Source organism: Esox lucius, chromosome 10, assembly GCF_011004845.1.
Source record: "Esox lucius isolate fEsoLuc1 chromosome 10, fEsoLuc1.pri, whole genome shotgun sequence".
NCBI lineage: Eukaryota > Metazoa > Chordata > Actinopteri > Esociformes > Esocidae > Esox > Esox lucius.
The window spans coordinates 4,416,534-4,429,670 of record NC_047578.1 but is presented as its reverse complement, the minus strand read 5'-3'; the positions used below and the strand labels follow the sequence as shown (position 1 = coordinate 4,429,670).

The following is a 13,137-nucleotide window of genomic DNA, read 5'->3' as shown; positions in this document are numbered from 1 at the left end:
TTGTCCTGGTTCTGGAATTCAGCTAAATAAATAAGTGTAAATTGTTCATAGAACCAGTTTCAAAGTTTTAGAGGTTGTGAATAACTGAAATGCAGGCAGCATTGTAGCAGGCAGCCAATCCTCAGCTCTCTGTTTCTTCTCGTGTGAGCCTGTTCTCATCAGAGAGGTCTTGGAATCCTAGGATCATGGCCTTATATTCTGGGGAATGACACTCTCTAAAAGTTTAACATTTCTCAGATGTCAGGTAATGCAGCTCCTCTGGGGCTCCTCTGGGGCTCAGTGATTGCACTACCTTCCCTCTGTATGGAGTCAGCTCTCCCTGTCTCTTCCCATATCAATGGCAAGAGGTCTCTTTCTCTATTGCACTTGTGATCGTGCTATCGTTCCTTTCTCCGTTTCTGTCTCTCATCTCACTCCATCTTTACCTCTCTCTTTCTTTAATATTTGTTTCTTTCTATTTCTCTCACTCCATATCTCCATTCTCTCTCTCTCTCTCTCTCTCTCCCCATATCTCTGTGTGTATGTGATGTTACTTAATTCACTTAGTTAGACCAAGACCTTTATTCCCAGAAGGATAGTAAAACAAGAACATTTGGACAAAATATTTTTAGCAGGACTGCATCAGGTGTTTCATAGTTGTCAAGACGCCACATGTGCTCTTAGAAGGGGGATAATCCTGAAAAAGTACACGGAATAATATCAAAAAAATCATTTCCAGGCAATAACCTGCCCCGCACTCAAAAAGCTATGACATTTGAAGTGTCTGAATGTTTTATTTGACATCCGATGGCAAACTGAATTGGAAGAGAAAATATTGGAGGAATGAATTGGTCTATTCCTTTGTAAAGTGATAAGTTATGCAGAGTAAGATCCCAGGGCAATGTTGAACACACTTTTATTACTTGACTAAACGAGTAGAATTAAGAATTCATTAAATAGACTGATCTGTGTTTAAAGGCAACGATTAGTCTAAACCAGTCCATTATACATTAAGTATCCTTACAATAAGATGTTCATATTATCTAAATCCTTTTTAATGGGGCCTGCGTGTACACCTTGGGCCTATTGTTCCTAAAACGCAAGCAAAAGTTGATGTTTTCAGTTGTGTTTTCAGTGTTAACATATTCTGGTCCAGCAACATTTAGGGGAGTGACACTGTGGCATACATGGTAACATACCTAAGGAGGGAGGGAGCTGAAGGTTCAAGTTTGCCAAACGTCAGCGTCGACTTGGAGAAGATCTTCAAAGAGGAGTGGAACAAAATACCTCCTGAGATGTGTGCAAACCTGGTGGCCAACTACAAGAAACGTCTGACCTCTGTGATTGCCAACAAGGGTTTTGCCACCAAGTACTAAGTCATGTTTTGCTGAGGGGTCAAATACTTATTTCACAATTATTTCATTTTTTTTTTGTCAGTGGGCAAACGTAGAAAATCAGCAGGGGATAAAAAAAATGTTTTCCCACTGTACATAAAACAAAACTGTTCCTGATTGGGTGAATCAGGGCCTGGTGTGGGAACCGTTCCTGATTGGGTGAATTAGGGCCTGGTATGGGAACTGTTCCTGATTGGGTGAATCAAGACATCTATCCAAAAGCCTGCTGCATTAAAAAGGACCCTTTTACACTACAAGGACCCCCTTTAAACGACATTAAGTACATACATACAAGAGGCCCCTAATCGAATACTGTAATGTCCACCCTGCAACATAGCTTTTACTCCTTAATGTCTGCTACCCCCCGTATTAACCTGTGCTCCTGTAGTCTCACCCAGGTCATCCCTAAAGCCTACACTTGTTTTGGTTACCATTTATGTCTGGTCTCCACCCCCAATGACTGTAACGAACTGCAAAACAGTACTTCCTTTGCGTCTAAAATTCAAAAATATATGATCTGATCAATACCCCAGCTGAATCAATCAATCTGTATGGGTCTCATGTTCATTCTCTATTCCCTTGTATGTAGTCTCATGATCATTCTCTATTCCCTTGTATGTAGTCTCATGTTCATTCTCAATTCCCTTGTATGTAGTCTCATGTTCATTCTCTATTCCCTTGTATGTTGTCTCATGTTCATTCTCTATTCCCTTGTATGTAGTCTCATGATCATTCTCTATTCCCTTGTATGTAGTCTCATGTTCATTCTCTATTCCCTTGTATGTTGTCTCATGTTCATTCTCTATTCCCTTGTATGTAGTCTAACGATCATTCTCTATTCCCTTGTATGTAGTCTCATGATCATTCTCTATTCCCTTGTATGTAGTCTCATGTTCATTCTCAATTCCCTTGTATGTAGTCTCATGTTCATTCTCTATTCCCTTGTATGTAGTCTCATGTTCATTCTCTATTCCCTTGTATGTAGTCTCATGATCATTCTCTATTCCCTTGTATGTAGTCTCATCTTCATTCTCTCTTCTCTTGTGTGTACAGCGGATATAAAAAGTTTACACACCCTGTGAAAATGCCAGGTTTTTGTGATGTAAAAGAATGAGGCAAAGAAAGATAATGTCAGAACTTTTTCTACTTTTAATGTGATCTATAATGTTAACAATTCAATTGAAAAACAAACTGAAATCTTTGAGGGGGAAAAAATAAAAACCTTACAATAACCTGGTTGCATGCAGTGGGGAGAAAAAGTATTTGATACACTGACGATTTTGCAGGTTTTCCTACTTACAAAGCATGTAGAGGTCTGTCATTTTTATCATAGGTACACTTCAACTGTGAGAGACGGAATCTAAAACAAAAATCCAGCTCAAGCCAGCGCATGTCCAGGCCTGTCTGAAGTTTGCCAATGACCATCTGGATGATCCAGAGGAGGAATGGGAGAAGGTCATGTGGTCTGATGAGACAAAAATTTTGCTTTTTGGTCTAAACCCCACTCGCCGTGTTTGGAGGAAGAAGAAGGATGAGTACAACCCCAAGAACACCATCCTAACCGTGAAGCATGGAGGTGGAAACATCATTCTTTGGGGATGCTTTTCTGCAAAGGGGAAAGGACGACTGCATCGTATTGAGGGGAGGATGGATGGGGCCATGTATCGCAAGATCTTGGCCAACAACCTCAGTAAGAGCATTGAAGATGGGTCGTGGCTGGGTCTTCCAGCATGACAACGACCCGAAACACACAGCCAGGGCAACTAAGGAGTGGCTCTGTAAGAAGCATCTCAAGGTCCTGGAGTAGCCTAGCCAGTCTTCAGACCTGAACCCAATAGAACATCTTTGGAGGGAGCTGAAAGTCTGTATGGTCCAGCGACAGCCCCAAAACCTGAAGGATCTGGAGAAGGTCTGTATGTAGGAGTGGGCCAAAATCCCTGCTGCAGTGTGTGCAAACCTGATCAAGAACTACAGGAAACGTATGATCTCTGTAATTACAAACAAAGGTTTCTGCACCAAATATTAAGTTCTGCTTTTTCTGATGTATCAAATACTTATGTCCTGCAATAAAATGCAAATTAATTACTTAAAAATCATACAATGTTGTTTTCTGGACTTTTGTTTTAGGTTCCATCACTCACAGTTGAAGAGTGCCTATGATAAAAATGACAGACTTCTACATGCTTTGTAAGTGGGAAAACCTGCAAAATCTGCAGTGTATCAAATACTTGTTCTCCCCACTGTAAGTTTGCACACCCTTAAACTAATACTTGGTTGAAGCACCTTTTGATTTTATTACAGCACTCAGTCTTTTTGGGTAGGATTCAATTAGCATGGCACATATTTACGTGGCAATGTCCATTCTCTATTCCCTTGTATGTGGTGTTCATTTGTTTTTGGTGTTTTACAATATTCATGTTTTTACTGTGCATTGTGTTGTCAACTTGCAGTTTATTTCTGTCGGCCAGGTTGTCACTGAAATGAGAATTGGTTGAATCGTAAAAAGAAAATCAAATACAAAAGCGTTTTAATATCTTCTTCCATTTATTAATAAGATTTCTTGTTTACATTAAAGTCACAGGAGCTCACAGGATTCAGTAATGACTTAAAGTGCGTATAAGTGCATGCAACAAAGTATATGGTATCAGAGGATGTAAAACATGTTGAATGGAACATGTCACAATTTTTTCTGATATTAGTCCTGAACTAATATTGATAGCTAACGTGATGTAATGACAGAATGAAATACTGTTGTAATAACATTAGCAAAATAGGGAGATGGGAAAATGAATTATATTAAAGAAATACACATTAATCAACGACACTCCCATGGCATCTCATTTCTTCTGGTTTTTCTTGCAATATTCTCTAGCATGCAACAGCTCCCCTAGCATTTTCTTTCTAATAAAAACAATAAAAACATTATTTTATTTAAATACATAGGCAATTCACAACACAACTTACTGAATAATATTTAGTTCCTTGAAGCTAATTCAAGAATTTAACAACAGCAAACAAATTGACCTTCTCCATTGTACAACACACATTTTCTCAATCATTTACATTTTTAAAAGTTTAAACCAAACATGTGGGACTTGTGACTTGATACGATCTGAGCTGTGGAACTTGGGAATCACTTGCGACTTTTCAAAAAAAAATAATCAGACATAATATTTTTCAGGTCTTAACCTGAGACTTGCTTAGGACTTTCAAAAATGTGACTTGGTCACACGTCTGCATCTTTGTAACTGAATGCAACAATTTTCAGATGGTACCATTAAGACAGGTAAATACCATTAAGATTTCAAGAGTGTAAATTCCAAGAGACATTATCTTGACAGCAGAAATGACAAAACCACCAGATAGGAAGCAGTTAGGAGACTGGTCTTGCTGCTTACTCCACTTGAGGTTATAGCTGCATAGAGTGACAGAGAGAAAAATACATCATTAGTAATGCTTTATATCTCAGCTTGCAAAAAAGATCAGTCTGCCCTTAGATCACTCTGCTGTGATAATATGACTAACAACATATGAATTGACTGTCAAGCCTGGAAAATGTGCTTACCTGTGCCATTGAAAATGAATGTGTAACCAGTGCCCTTGAAAATGAATGTGTAACCAGTGCCCTTGAAAATGAATGTGTAACCTGTGCCATTGAAAATGAAAGGTGTTACCTGTGCCATTGACTGTAATTGAGGTGGGGTCAATAGGGAATGCTGTAATGTTGTGCGCAGCGTTAATCAGAACAGTGCCAATGCTGCTGGCATTTGGTACGAAGGAGGAGCTGAAAGCTAAATTAATGGTGCTAATGATTGATCCAGGTCTGGGAAAAAATGAGAAATTGTTATTTTTTAACTGCCGGTGGAAATCATGCACTGCAGAGTAAACTGTTCCATTTCGTCTGATTTTCAAAATAATTCCTGTGAATGATCTATGTGTTTTTGTGATACATTTCTAGCAAGTCTATCTCTGTTTTCATGAAATATGCAAATGGTTGTCTAAATTAAATCAACACAAACAATCAATTGCAAAACAAATCACCTAAACTTTGTAGCCGTCAAACTGTTGAAAGTTGGGAACGCTGATCGGTAGAAAGGTTCTATCTAAAGAAAAAACATCAAAACTGTAAGGCAATGTTAGACAAACATTTCACATGAATTACTGTATTTTACAGCTGTAGTCAGGAAACATGTTTAGTTCAGAGGCTTACTGTGGTTTTAATCAGTAGCGCTCGTGTTTGAAAGGCCGGTGAGGTTGAGTTTGAAAGGTCATTGGTAAATGTCTCAGTAGTCTTAAACTCCAGAGACAATACGATGAGTGCAATGGCGGTCTGCATGGTCGCGGTTGTTGGACTAGTTGCGACGGCAGCTTTGCTTGTGGTGATGACAGGAGAATCCGTTTGAATTGTGGTGATGACAGGAGAAGCCGTTTGACTTGTGGTGATGACAGGAGAAGCCGTTGTATTTGTTGTGACATTCGTGGTGACATTCGGGGTCATTACCTCTGTAATTGCCAGAAATGTACAGTTTATTTCATAGTTCAAAGGTCTAAGTGGCCTGTCTACATAGTTGCCGGTGTAACGCTAATCTCATCAAATATTTCAACATTTCACTATTCACGAAAATGTTATTATCTTTACAGCCCTTCTGTCACATGCTGTCTCTGCCAATTTATGTAACTGTACGAGATGTAAAGTTGCTGGCTGGAGTATTCTGACACATGTCCACAGATCCCTTTCGTGAATCCATCTGCGTTACTTACGCATAACGGAGATAGAGTTTACGATCACAGACAGGTTTTGGGTTATGTTGGGATTGGTCACAGCCGTTTTCAGGGTTTCTGCAACTGAATTGACCCCAGGCACGTTTGCACTGTTGTTAGCGGCTGCAATGGCGGTCTGGTTAAACACCAATTCCACCTGAGCTTGTGTGTCTTGGTCCACACTGCGGGTAATGGAAACGGGTCTGCAAAAGCCCAAGAGTTCAGATGTCAGAAGAAACTTATAAAGCCAATTAAAACAATGTTTTCTGGAGAATAGAAAAACACAGCATATTACATGAATCCAATGACAATCGTCTTGATGAAAAAAATCCCATATTGCGCGCTGTATATGGCATTAAACTGTTTAGAGAAAAGAAAGAACATCATTAAAAAACTTTTATAATATGAATAATGTCCTAAGCACGAAAAACATAGCACCCCTGTATCAGAGTATACTGCCTAGATACATAGCTTTCTCAGGTTTAATAAGTTGTTTGCACATTACTAAGTATACAGTCTTAGTCCATCCCCTGATATAAAGTGTTTATTTTTTGTAAAAATTCGGCACGATTATTTGCCCCTTTGCATGGTACTTTCTGCACCCTCGCCCTGCCAAGAGAGCAGCACAAAGATAAACATTCACCATGTAATCACAAAACTTACCACTGTAGTCACGGTCACTGCAAGCGCTTGGAATGCTTGGCTTCCTGGATCATTCAAAGCTGGTATAAAGACATACTGTACGGTAACTTGTAAGGCAAATACTACTGGAGGAATAGGAGCTGCAGTTGTTGTTGTTGTTGCTCTTGTTGTTGTTATTGTTGTTTTTGTTGTTGTGGAAGGAATTTTAGTTGTTTGGGTTGTTGTGGCCAGGGTGGGAGTTGTGTTCGTAGTCAAAGCTTGAGGTTTGGTGACATTTGCTGTGGTTGATATCATAGATGTTGCTGAAGCTGGGGTCTTGGGAGTAGATACTGTTGCAATCCTAGTAGTAGAAGCAGTGTTGTTTGTTGTAGAAAATGCAGCTGTGCTAGTTGCAGTCTTAGTAGTAGTGTTTGTAATAGGAGTTGCAGCTGTGGTCTTTGCAGTAGAAGCTAGAGTTTGAGCGGTTGTAGCAGCAGTTATGTTCGTAGTAGGAAATGCAGTTGTGATCTTAGTTGGAGCAGCAGTTATGTTCGTAGTAGGAAATGCAGTTGTGATCTTAGTTGGAGCAGCAGTTATGTTCGTAGAAGGAAATGCAGTTGTGATCTTAGTTGGAGCAGCAGTTATGTTCGCAGTAGGAAATGCAGTTGTGATCTTAGTTGGAGCAGCAGTTATGTTCGTAGAAGGAAATGCAGTTGTGATCTTAGTTGGAGCAGCAGTTATGTTCGTAGCAGGAAGTGCGGTTGTGTTCTTAGTCGGAGCAGCAGTTATGTTTGTAGTAGGAAATGCAGTTGTGCTTGTTGTATTAGGAACTACACTACTGGCAGTCATAGTAAAACCTGCAGTGTTTGTGTTCATAGTGACAGCTTTGGTTATAACGGTCGTTGTAGGAGATGAAGCGGTCGTCATTGTAGGAAGTGCAGATGTGACTGTTAATGTATGACCTTGAGTTGTATTTGTCACTGGAGGCACTGCAGTTGTAGAAATGGTAGTCTCCAACTTAGTAGTGGGAGCTGCAGTTATTATTGTTGTAGGAATTTCAGAAAGAGTTGTGTTTCCGTTAGTAGTAGGACGTTCAGTTGGGATACTAGTGCTAAGAGCTACAGTATTTGTTGATGAAACTGCAGTTATGGTCACAATAGAAGACATTGGCTGTGTAGTAAACTCTGCCTGTGTTGTAGACTCAGTCAGTGTTGTAGACTCTGTGGTGGGAGCTTCAGTAATGGTCAGAGTAGTAAACTCAGCCAGTGTGGTGGGAGCTTCCGTAATGGTCTGAGTAGTAGACTCAGTCAGTGTTGAAGGAGCCGGGGTTATGGTTACAGTAGAAGACTCAGCCAGTGTTGTCGACTCTGCCTGTGTTGTAGACTCAGCCAGTGTTGTAGACTCTTTGGTGGGAGCTTGAGTAGTGGTCAGAGTAGTATACTCTGTTGGTGTGATGGGAGCTGCAGTTAATGCTATTGTAGTAGTATCTTCTGGTGTTATAGGTACTGCAGTTATTGTCAGAGTAGTAGACTCTGCCAGTGTGGTGGGAGCTTCAGTAATGATCTGAGTAGTAGACTCTGCCAGTGTGGTGGGAACTTCAGTAGTGGTCTGAGTAGTAGACTCTGCCAGTGTGGTGGGAGCTTCAGTAATGATCTGAGTAGTAGACTCTGCCAGTGTGGTGGGAGCTTCAGTAATGATCTGAGTAGTAGACTCTGCCAGTGTGGTGGGAGCTTCAGTAATGGTCTGAGTAAGAGACTCTGCCAGTGTGGTGGGAACTTCAGTAATGATCTGAGTAGTAGACTCTGCCAGTGTGGTGGGAGCTTCAGTGACGGTCAGAGTAGTAGACTCTGATGGTGTTATAGGTGCTGCAGTTATGGTCAGAGTAGTAGACTCTGCCAGTGTGGTGGGAGCTTCAGTAATGATCTGAGTAGTAGACTCTACCAGTGTGGTGGGAGCTTCAGTAGTGGTCTGAGTAGTAGACTCTGCCAGTGTGGTGGGGGCTTCAGTAATGATCTTAGTAGTAGACTCTGCCAGTGTGGTGGGAGCTTCAGTGACGGTCAGAGTAGTAGACTCTGTTGGTGTTATAGGTGCTGCAGTTATGGTCAGAGTAGTAGACTCTGCCAGTGTGGTGGGAGCTTCAGTAATGATCTGAGTAGTAGACACTGCCAGTGTGGTGGGAGCTTCAGTAGTGGTCTGAGTAGTAGACTCTGCCAGTGTGGTGGAGGCTTCAGTAATGGTCTTAGTAGAAGACTCTGCCAGTGTGGTGGGAGCTTCAGTGACGGTCAGAGTAGTAGACTCTGTTGGTGTTATAGGTGCTGCAGTTATGGTCAGAGTAGTAGACTCTGCCAGTGTGGTGGGAGCTTCAGTAATGATCTGAGTAGTAGACACTGCCAGTGTGGTGGGAGCTTCAGTAGTGGTCTGAGTAGTAGACTCTGCCAGTGTGGTGGGAGCTTCAGTAATGATCTGAGTAGTAGACTCTTCCAGTGTGGTGGGAGCTTCAGTAATGGCCTTAGTAGTAGACTCTGCCAGTGTGGTGGGAGCTTCAGTAAAAGTCTGAGTAGTAGACTCTGCCAGTGTGGTGGGAGCTTCAGTAATGGTCTTAGTAGTAGACTCTGCCAGTGTGGTGGGAGCTTCAGTAATGATCTGAGTAGTAGACTCTGCCAGTGTGGTGGGAACTTCAGTAGTGGTCTGAGTAGTAGACTCTGCCAGTGTGGTGGGAGCATCAGTAATGATCTGAGTAGTAGACTCTGCCAGTGTGGTGGGAGCTTCAGTAGTGGTCTGAGTAGTAGACTCTGCCAGTGTGGTGGGGGCTTCAGTAATGGTATTAGTAGTAGACTCTGCCAGTGTGGTGGGAGCTTCAGTAATGATCTGAGTAGTAGACTCTGCCAGTGTGGTGGGAACTTCAGTAGTGGTCTGAGTAGTAGACTCTGCCAGTGTGGTGGGAGCTTCAGTAATGATCTGAGTAGTAGACTCTGCCAGTGAGGTGGGAGCTTCAGTAGTGGTCTGAGTAGTAGACTCTGCCAGTGTGGTGGGAGCTTCAGTAATGATCTGAGTAGTAGACTCTTCCAGTGTGGTGGGAGCTTCAGTAATGGCCTTAGTAGTAGACTCTGCCAGTGTGGTGGGAGCTTCAGTAATAGTCTGAGTAGTAGACTCTGCCAGTGTGGTGGGAGCTTCAGTAATGGTCTTAGTAGTAGACTCTGCCAGTGTGGTGGGAGCTTCAGTAATGATCTGAGTAGTAGACTCTGCCAGTGTGGTGGGAACTTCAGTAGTGGTCTGAGTAGTAGACTCTGCCAGTGTGGTGGTAGCTTCAGTAATGATCTGAGTAGTAGACTCTGCCAGTGTGGTGGGAGCTTCAGTAGTGGTCTGAGTAGTAGACTTTGCCAGTGTGGTGGGAGCTTCAGTAATGATCTGAGTAGTAGAGACTGCCAGTGTGGTGGGAGCTTCAGTAGTGGTCTGAGTAGTAGACTCTGCCATTGTGGTGGGGGCTTCAGTAATGGTCTTAGTAGAAGACTCTACCAGTGTGGTGGGAACTTCAGTAACTGTCAGAGTAGTAGACTCTGTTGGTGTTATAGGTGCTGCAGTTATGGTCAGAGTAGTAGACTCTGCCAGTGTGGTGGGAGCTTCAGTAATGATCTGAGTAGTAGACACTGCCAGTGTGGTGGGAGCTTCAGTAATGATCTGAGTAGTAGACTCTGCCAGTGTGGTGGGAGCTTCAGTAATGATCTGAGTAGTAGACACTGCCAGTGTGGTGGGAGCTTCAGTAGTGGTCTGAGTAGTAGACTCTGCCAGTGTGGTGGGAACTTCAGTAGTGGTCTGAGTAGTAGACTCTGCCAGTGTGGTGGGAGCTTCAGTAATGATCTGAGTAGTAGACTCTGCCAGTGAGGTGGGAGCTTCAGTAGTGGTCTGAGTAGTAGACTCTGCCAGTGTGGTGGGAGCTTCAGTAATGATCTGAGTAGTAGACTCTTCCAGTGTGGTGGGTGCTTCAGTAATGTCCTTAGTAGTAGACTCTGCCAGTGTGGTGGGAGCTTCAGTAGTGGTCAAAGTAGTAGACCCTGCCAGTGTGGTGGGGGCTTCAGTAATGGTATTAGTAGTAGACTCTGCCAGTGTGGTGGGAGCTTCAGTAATGATCTGAGTAGTAGACTCTGCCAGTGTGGTGGGAACTTCAGTAATGGTCTTAGTAGTAGACTCTGCCAGTGTGGTGGGAGCTTCAGTAATGATCTGAGTAGTAGACTCTGCCAGTGTGGTGGGAGCTTCAGTAGTGGTCTGAGTAGTAGACTCTGCCAGTGTGGTGGGAGCTTCAGTAGTGGTCAAAGTAGTAGACCCTGCCAGTGTGGTGGGGGCTTCAGTAATGGTATTAGTAGTAGACTCTGCCAGTGTGGTGGGAGCTTCAGTAATGATCTGAGTAGTAGACTCTGCCAGTGTGGTGGGAACTTCAGTAATGGTCTTAGTAGTAGACTCTGCCAGTGTGGTGGGAGCTTCAGTAATGATCTGAGTAGTAGACTCTGCCAGTGTGGTGGGAGCTTCAGTAGTGGTCTGAGTAGTAGACTCTGCCAGTGTGGTGGGAGCTTCAGTAGTGGTCAGAGTAGTAGACTCTGCCAGTGTGGTGGGAGCTTCAGCAATGATCTGAGTAGTAGACTCTGCCAGTGTGGTGGGAGCTTCAGTAGTGGTCTGAGTAGTAGACTCTGCCAGTGTGGTGGGAACTTCAGTAGTGGTCTGAGTAGTAGACTCTGCCAGTGTGGTGGGAGCTTCAGTAATGATCTGAGTAGTAGACTCTGCCAGTGTGGTGGGAACTTCAGTAGTGGTCTGAGTAGTAGACTCTGCCAGTGTGGTGGGAGCATCAGCAATGATCTGAGTAGTAGACTCTGCCAGTGTGGTGGGAGCTTCAGTAATGATCTGAGTAGTAGACTCTGCCAGTGTGGTGGGAACTTCAGTAGTGGTCTGAGTAGTAGACTCTGCCAGTGTGGTGGGAGCATCAGCAATGATCTGAGTAGTAGACTCTGCCAGTGTGGTGGGAGCTTCAGTAATGATCTGAGTAGTAGACTCTGCCAGTGTGGTGGGAACTTCAGTAGTGGTCTGAGTAGTAGACTCTGCCAGTGTGGTGGGGACTTCAGTTATGGTCAGAGTAGTAGACTCTGCCAGTGTGGTGGGAGCTTCAGTAATGATCTGAGTAGTAGACTCTGCCAGTGTGGTGGGAGCTTCAGTAATGATCTGAGTAGTAGACTCTTCCAGTGTGGTGGGAGCTTCAGTAATGGCCTTAGTAGTAGACTCTGCCAGTGTGGTGGGAGCTTCAGTAATAGTCTGAGTAGTAGACTCTGCCAGTGTGGTGGGAGCTTCAGTAATGGTCTTAGTAGTAGACTCTGCCAGTGTGGTGGGAGCTTCAGTAATGATCTGAGTAGTAGACTCTGCCAGTGTGGTGGGAGCTTCAGTAATGATCTGAGTAGTAGACACTGCCAGTGTGGTGGGAGCTTCAGTAGTGGTCTGAGTAGTAGACTCTGCCAGTGTGGTGGGAACTTCAGTAGTGGTCTGAGTAGTAGACTCTGCCAGTGTGGTGGGAGCTTCAGTAATGATCTGAGTAGTAGACTCTGCCAGTGAGGTGGGAGCTTCAGTAGTGGTCTGAGTAGTAGACTCTGCCAGTGTGGTGGGAGCTTCAGTAATGATCTGAGTAGTAGACTCTTCCAGTGTGGTGGGTGCTTCAGTAATGTCCTTAGTAGTAGACTCTGCCAGTGTGGTGGGAGCTTCAGTAATAGTCTGAGTAGTAGACTCTGCCAGTGTGGTGGGAGCTTCAGTAGTGGTCAAAGTAGTAGACCCTGCCAGTGTGGTGGGGGCTTCAGTAATGGTATTAGTAGTAGACTCTGCCAGTGTGGTGGGAGCTTCAGTAATGATCTGAGTAGTAGACTCTGCCAGTGTGGTGGGAACTTCAGTAATGGTCTTAGTAGTAGACTCTGCCAGTGTGGTGGGAGCTTCAGTAATGATCTGAGTAGTAGACTCTGCCAGTGTGGTGGGAGCTTCAGTAGTGGTCTGAGTAGTAGACTCTGCCAGTGTGGTGGGAGCTTCAGTAGTGGTCAGAGTAGTAGACTCTGCCAGTGTGGTGGGAGCTTCAGCAATGATCTGAGTAGTAGACTCTGCCAGTGTGGTGGGAGCTTCAGTAGTGGTCTGAGTAGTAGACTCTGCCAGTGTGGTGGGAACTTCAGTAGTGGTCTGAGTAGTAGACTCTGCCAGTGTGGTGGGAGCTTCAGTAATGATCTGAGTAGTAGACTCTGCCAGTGTGGTGGGAACTTCAGTAGTGGTCTGAGTAGTAGACTCTGCCAGTGTGGTGGGAGCATCAGCAATGATCTGAGTAGTAGACTCTGCCAGTGTGGTGGGAGCTTCAGTAATGATCTGA

At 43.6% G+C, this 13,137-nt stretch overlaps 1 long non-coding RNA gene across 2 annotated transcripts; it reads right to left on the bottom strand.

Moving 5' to 3' along the window:
- Positions 1 to 4,522: 4,522 nt before the first annotated feature.
- LOC105005723 lies at positions 4,523 to 8,352 on the bottom strand. Of its 2 annotated transcripts, XR_004576246.1 has the most exons (8): positions 7,289 to 8,352; positions 6,798 to 7,240; positions 6,430 to 6,494; positions 6,135 to 6,337; positions 5,584 to 5,876; positions 5,415 to 5,476; positions 5,048 to 5,196; positions 4,523 to 4,788 (listed from the first exon to the last, which is right to left on the bottom strand). It is a non-coding gene; the product is annotated as a mucin-5AC (long non-coding RNA). The 2 variants fall into 2 exon arrangements; XR_004576245.1 differs by having other exon boundaries at positions 6,798 to 8,352.
- Positions 8,353 to 13,137: the final 4,785 nt, after the last annotated feature.